Below are 6,389 nucleotides of genomic sequence, written 5' to 3'. Positions count from 1 at the left end.
CTGTAGTGTTGGAGAAGACTCTTGAGAGTACCTTGGACTGCAAGGAGATCCAACCAGTCCATCCTAGGGGAGATCAGTCCTGGGTATTCATTGGAAGGACTGATGCTGAAGCTGAAACTCCAATACTTTGGCCACCTCATGCGGAGAGTTGACTCATTGGAAAAGACCCTGACGCTGGGAGGGATTGGGGGCAGGAGGAGAAGGGGACGACAGAGGATGAGACGGCTGGATGGCATCACCGACTCGATGGACATGAGTTTGAGTCAACTCCGGGAGTTGGTGATGGACAGGGAGGCCTGGCGTGCTTCGATTCATGGGGCTGCAAAGAGTCAGACACGACTGAGCGACTGAACTGAACCAAATGTGCGCCGGCCTTGGCCTCAGGGACCGCGCTTGGCCACCCTCCACGGCTTGTCGGACAGGCCCCCTAGGAGTGACCAGCAGGGTCTCCTCGTCTCTCCACCATACGGCGAGTGACCACCAGCAGAAAATGGGCCGCAGGAGACCTTCTGGGCCCGGGGCTTCAAAGCAGCCCCACTCCCACCTGGAGCAGGGGAGGAGGGCGGACAGGCCCTGAGCTCTGGACGCTTCTCCTCTCGGCTGGCAGGAAGGCCTGAGGGATGCAGGCAAACCCTTCCGCGGCCACGCCTGCCCGCGCCTCTGCTTTGTTCAGGACGCAGCGCGGTGCCGCTAAGGGACCTGGGAGCCGAGGGGCCTTCGCTCCAGCTCCCAGACGTATCTCCTTGGCCACGTAACCTTAACCATCTGGCCTTAGCATCCTCCTCTGTAAAGTGGTGACGACAATCGCTGCTCCGCTAGACTGCCGGGAGAACTGCTTAGGATAACTCAGGGCACGCGGTCTGATGGGTGGGGACTCAGCACGTGGTCTGATGGGTGGGGACTCAGCACGTGGTCTGATGGGTGGGGACTCAGCACGTGGTCTGATGGGCGGGGATTCAGGGCACGTGGTCTGATGGGTGGGAATTCAGGGCACGTGGTCTGATGGGTGGGAATTCAGGGCACGTGATCTGATGCGTGGGGACTCAGCACGTGGTCTGATGGGCAGGGTCTCAGGGAGAGAGGTCTGATGGGCGGGGACTCGGGGCACTTGGTCTGATGGGCGGGGACTCATGGCACGGGATCTGATAGGCGGGGACTCAGCATGCGATCTGATGGTCGGGGTCTCAGGGCACGCGGTCTGATGGGCGGGGGCTCAGCATGCTGTCTGATAAGCAGGGACTTAGAGCTCGTGGGTGCCCGCACCGCTGGAGGTGGACACCCCCCCCACCTGTGTCGTCAGACCGCCGGCTGGCTGCCCACGGTTCCACGTGGCCTCCCACAGTCGTGCTGTTTTCATCAAGCTTCTGTAATTTTTTCTTTCTAAGCTTCTATATTTTTGTTTGCGGCCCATCAACGTGCTCCCCTCTGGCTGTCACGTGGTCATGACTTGCCCCCTTTCCAACGTCCCAGAACTGAATTTGTAAGTTTTCATCTGCTGTTACAAAGGCTCCACCTGTAATGACCACCCTGTTCAGAGCACTGTCCCCAGAGGCAGGGTCCCCGGTGCCCCTAGCTCTACGGCCCACTCAGGGTCTCAGCTGCACCAGTTCCCTAAACCACGAGGAGCGTGTTTGGCTCCCTGCAGACTGAACCGGGAGCCTGCCCAGCTCTGGACGGAACACAAAGGCTGAACCGGGCCCAGCAGGTCCCAGCTGCGGTGCTTCGAATGCTCACCGTGAAGGAGGTCTTGCCTCTTACGGGAACGGATTTGCGCGTGTGCCCACTGGAGGGGCTGCCTTCCCTGCGAGCGGGGACACGGGTAGCCCTGGGGCTGACCGCTCCCCTGCTGGCCGGGGCCTTGGCCGCTGGGCCCCTTGGGTCAGCAGATTTCTTTCCAGATGTCCACCTGCGAGCGTCCATCAGACCACCTTACGCCTTGCAGGGGTCGCTCCCCTTGCTGGGTAATGCTTCTGCGAGCCTTCTCTGAAGCAGCTGCGGCCAGGGAATCTGCGGAGGAATGGCGCTTTATAAATCAAAAAATAATAACGAAGCGCAGGCTGAGTGCTGGAGGCTGGACATGCCTGGGCGACCTCGCCGGCCCGGGCGCCGCGGGCGCTGGTGAATGACCACAGTGCCACCTGGTGGCCGAGCTGAGCTAGCGCCCCGGGGTGCATGCGAACCAGTGTTAGCGCTAAAATACCGGAGAAAACAACCCAGCAATCCCCCGGAAGCCTTCAATCTGGGAAGAAGCATAGTAGAAAAGTCTCATTTTTTAAGACTTTGAATTTATTTATTTTTTGGTCCCCAAATATCTGGATTTCTGGGTAGTTCTTTTTAGTGAGAGCTCACTAAGGAATAGACTTTTTTAGGGCATTTTATATTATTGCTTTGCATGAGCAAAATATTTAAGACACTGCTATCTCTGTTAATAAGAGTGACCAAAACTGCTTGTGAAACTCGAGAAGGAATTAAAGTTTGTGCTTCCTTTGTGTTACGTAAAAATGCCAGGTTTTAAGTTTAATTATTCGGACTGGGGACTTCCTATCTAAACTCAGAGCTCAGGTTCTTTCTGAGCCAGAAACCTGGCTTCTGCCCCCATCCACACACCCGCGAGAAAGGCATGCGTGACCCGGGGTGTGTAAGCCAAGCTTGAAGAAGTTTGCCTCTAACAGAGCATTTCATTAAAGTTCCAAGCTCTCGCTGTAAATGTCTCCAGTCTAGACTGAGGAAAAAGCCGTGGCGTATCTGGAAATCAGGGTGGGGTACGGCAGTTCAAGGAGGCGTGCTCCTTCTGGAATTTTCCACTCCCTCAACTGTTTCTTCATAACTGGAAGAACCCTACCACTTCCCACTCTACGGCATTGCTGTGTGAGAAAGATTCATACAGTGGATTTTTATAAAGCTTTTTGAGCTTCTTTCAAGGGAACAGCCTGGTAAAAGTAACCAGTAAAGGAGGAAAAAACTCGACTGACACTTAGGTATGATGGTTCCAAACAAGACGTGCTCTAAACATTATGGATCAAATCTACCTTAAAAGAAATGGATATAAACCTCAGGGAAATGTGCAAGTGGCCGTGCGCATACATTCTGTGTTGCTTACGTGCCTGATGAATAGAAACGTTGGTGTGAACCAAGCAACATTTTCCAACAGAGCCATAAGTATCACAGTCAGGAAAAGTAAAACCCAAACAAGCCAGAGAAACAGGCAAAGGCCAAAATGACGGGAGCCAAGTGCTCGCCCCTCCTCTGATCCGGGAGAAACTGACCAGGGCCCCGTGTGCAGAGGACGAGCGGCCGCCGTGGGTGCAGGTGGGCGTGAGCCCATTCGGGGGCAGAAACCAGCTTCTCCACCTCGAGAGCGCCTCATCCCGGGGTGGAGAGCTGCTTTCTTCTGTTACCCTGGGGGATCAGGCGGTAAAGAGTCCGCCTGCTCTGCAGGACAGCCGGCTTTAATCCCTGGGTTGGGAATATCCCCTGGAGGAGGGCATGGCAACCCATTCAGTGCTCTGGCCTGGAGAACCCCACGGACAGAGGGCTATAGTCCATGAAGTCACAGAGTCAGACACACAACAGCGGGAGATTCACCATCTTAACCACTCACCACGCGCAGGTCAGTGGCGCTAAGAACAGTGACATGGTCGTACAACCATCACCACCGTCTCCAGAACTCTTCGGGCAAAACTGAGACTCTGTCCCCATTAAACATTCCCTCCACCCTCTCCCCTAGCCCCTGGAAACCACTTTCTGTCTCTATGAACCTGCTCTAGGGAGCTGGCACAAGTGGAAGCATGCAGAACTCTTCCTTCTGTGGCTGGCTTATCTCACTGAGGATGTGCTCAGAGTTCCTCTGTGCTGCAGCAGGTGTCAGAATCTCCTTCCTTTCTGAGACCGAGCCGGAATCCACTGTGTGGATGGACCGCAGCTTGTTTGTTTTTTTTTTCTTTCTTTTTTTTTTTTTTTCTTCTGTTCCTTTCCTAGGGTTTTTTTTTTTTTTAATTTTTCAGTGGGTTTTGTCATACATTGATATGAATCAGCCATAGACAGCTTGTTTACCCATCGTCCACTGACAGGTGCGGCCTCCCGCCTTTCAGCTGCTGTGGGTGCCGCGGCTGTGAGCGGCTGCAAGTCCTTGCTTTTCATCCTTCCGGGCGCACATGCAGGAGGACGAAACTGCTGGTCGTGAAGTAACTCTGCGTTTAAGGTTTCGGCGCGGCTGTGCTGCCTTCCCTGCCAGCTGCGCCTGCTGCATTCTTTCCCGGGCTCCACTTTCCCGCCAGCGCCGCTTTTCTGTTTCTCTGATGGAGGCTCTGACAGGTCTGAGCTGACAGAGGGCCCTCCCCTGATCAGTGAGACCCTCGCAGCCCCCGCCTGGGGGCTTTGCGGAAGGTGATCTTCTCGTGGCACCTCGGAGGAGGAAGGGCTCTACTGGACGCGGCAGTCAGGTTTCCTCCGCACGGCCTTGTGATGGGCCTGTTTCTTCTGCCCCACCCGCCTCCCAGAATGGCCTTGGGAGCTGGAGGAGAGGGGACGTCCCCCAGGACTTGGGGACCCTGGGCGCCGTGTGACTCATACCCGGGTGGCATCCAGAGGTCAGCCGCGGCCAGGCTGGACCTTCTGCTGCCTCGCACAGCCCCGCACCCCACACGCATCAGCCTTGAGGGCCAGTGGCCGCCGGGTTGGGGAACTGTGCAGATTATAAAGGAATGAGACGGAGACAGAAGTGACCCAGGGGAAGCCAGCGTGGCCCCGCCAGGTCTGGGGGTGAGCAGGATGGACGGTCACCCCAGGGGAGCCCGTTTATGGCCAGCACGGATCTTCTCGTGCACAGTTTATGTGCGAGGTGGTCACTGTGAAACAGTTGTTCTCAACCAGCCATTCTTCTCACTGGCTTTTTATTTACCCTTGAAACGATTTTATTGTAGGGAGCCGGGGATTATAACCCCAGACTTGCTGTGGTTGAAAGACATGCACAGCTTCCCACGAAAGCTTAATTGGTCTGCCTGCCCCGGTGTTTGAGTGTTTAAGACAAGATAAAAATAATCTGGAGGGATCATCTCTATGTTCACATGTCAACACTCATCTCAATCCCTCAGTCTCCTACTGAAAAGTCTAATGCTCTCTGCAAAGAATCACAAATATGAACAACCCTCAGTTACGGGCCCATTTTAAAGGGCAGTAAGTGGGGGCACTGGGGCTCCAAGGACCCCACATGGGGACTGTCCTCTTAGGGAAGGAGTGGAATTCCAAATGTGGGCAGAGCTTCCCCAGCTAAAAACCGTAAGGGCAGAGTCAGTGGGACAAACCCGGGGGATAAGCTGAGTCCTGTTACCCAGGGAAAGACCCACGTCTTCATCCTTCCTACCGTGAGAATATTTCCTTGGGTTTCACAGTCCAGCAGCTCCTGCTTGCACCCTGTTCCTTCTGCAGTGAGTGGTTCCCGACCTCGATACACGTGAGGACCACTGGGAGGTCTTGAAAAACCCAAAAGGCAGATGCACGCCAGGCGGGAGGCCGCCGCCTGCGGAGGGAAGGCCCGCAACACGCAGGAGCTCTGAGCGGAGCCACAGGAGCAGGCTGCTTCCCACGGAAATCGAGTCACTTGACCTCCTCTTCCCCTCGGTCATGTGATCGCACGTGAGCGTGAACAGGAGTGACCTGGGCAGGCGGTGATTCTGCTGGGAGTGGATCTGTTTTCGTTTGAGGGATCTTGAAAGCAGATCCTGAGACGTGAGCTTGGACACGGTTGGTTTCCAGGGAAAGTCATCCCACGAGAAGTGAGGGGAGGAGTGCGCCGGAGCCAGAGGCAGAGGAGCTCGTGGAGCCCTCGCCGCTGGGGACGGGCTGCGGGCTCGTGGTGGGGAGTGCGCCCCTGCCCCTCTCTGGGTTTCAGCGGGCATCTCTCTCTGGCCCAGCTCCCTCGGGTTGAGGGTCCCCAGGGTTTTGCTCCAGGGCTGTGCCCACTTGGATGAGGTCACTTCCTGTGGCTCAGGAAGGGGTCCTGCATGTTGACAGCCAGGGGAGGGCTGGCGCCCTTGCAGCCGCCGTGAGCCCAGGTGTCTTGAGGGTGCGGCCCCGGCTGCAAGTAGAATTCAAGCGTGGACACCGGCTTTCTGGCCAAAGAGAACACAGATCCATCGCCCTGTGAGATGCTGCAACGGCAGGGATCACCCGGGGACACTTCCCATCCGTGCTGCTCCAAGGCAGGAGGGTGAACTCAAGGGCTTCCCACGTTGTCATTAGCCCTCTGGTCCTGGGTCCCTGTCACGGCGAGGGTCTCCCTGAGGCAGGAGGAATCAGAGCTGGGAGACTGTCAGCTTGCACCTCCCATCCCGAGACTTAGGCTGAATCCTTGCACAGACAGACGTGGGAGGAGGTTTAACGGTGTCCAG

This window comes from Muntiacus reevesi, chromosome 20 (assembly GCF_963930625.1).
Source record: "Muntiacus reevesi chromosome 20, mMunRee1.1, whole genome shotgun sequence".
NCBI classification, from domain to species: Eukaryota; Metazoa; Chordata; class Mammalia; order Artiodactyla; family Cervidae; genus Muntiacus; species Muntiacus reevesi.
The sequence above is the reverse complement of the archived record's forward strand: the minus strand, read 5'-3'. Positions refer to the sequence as shown.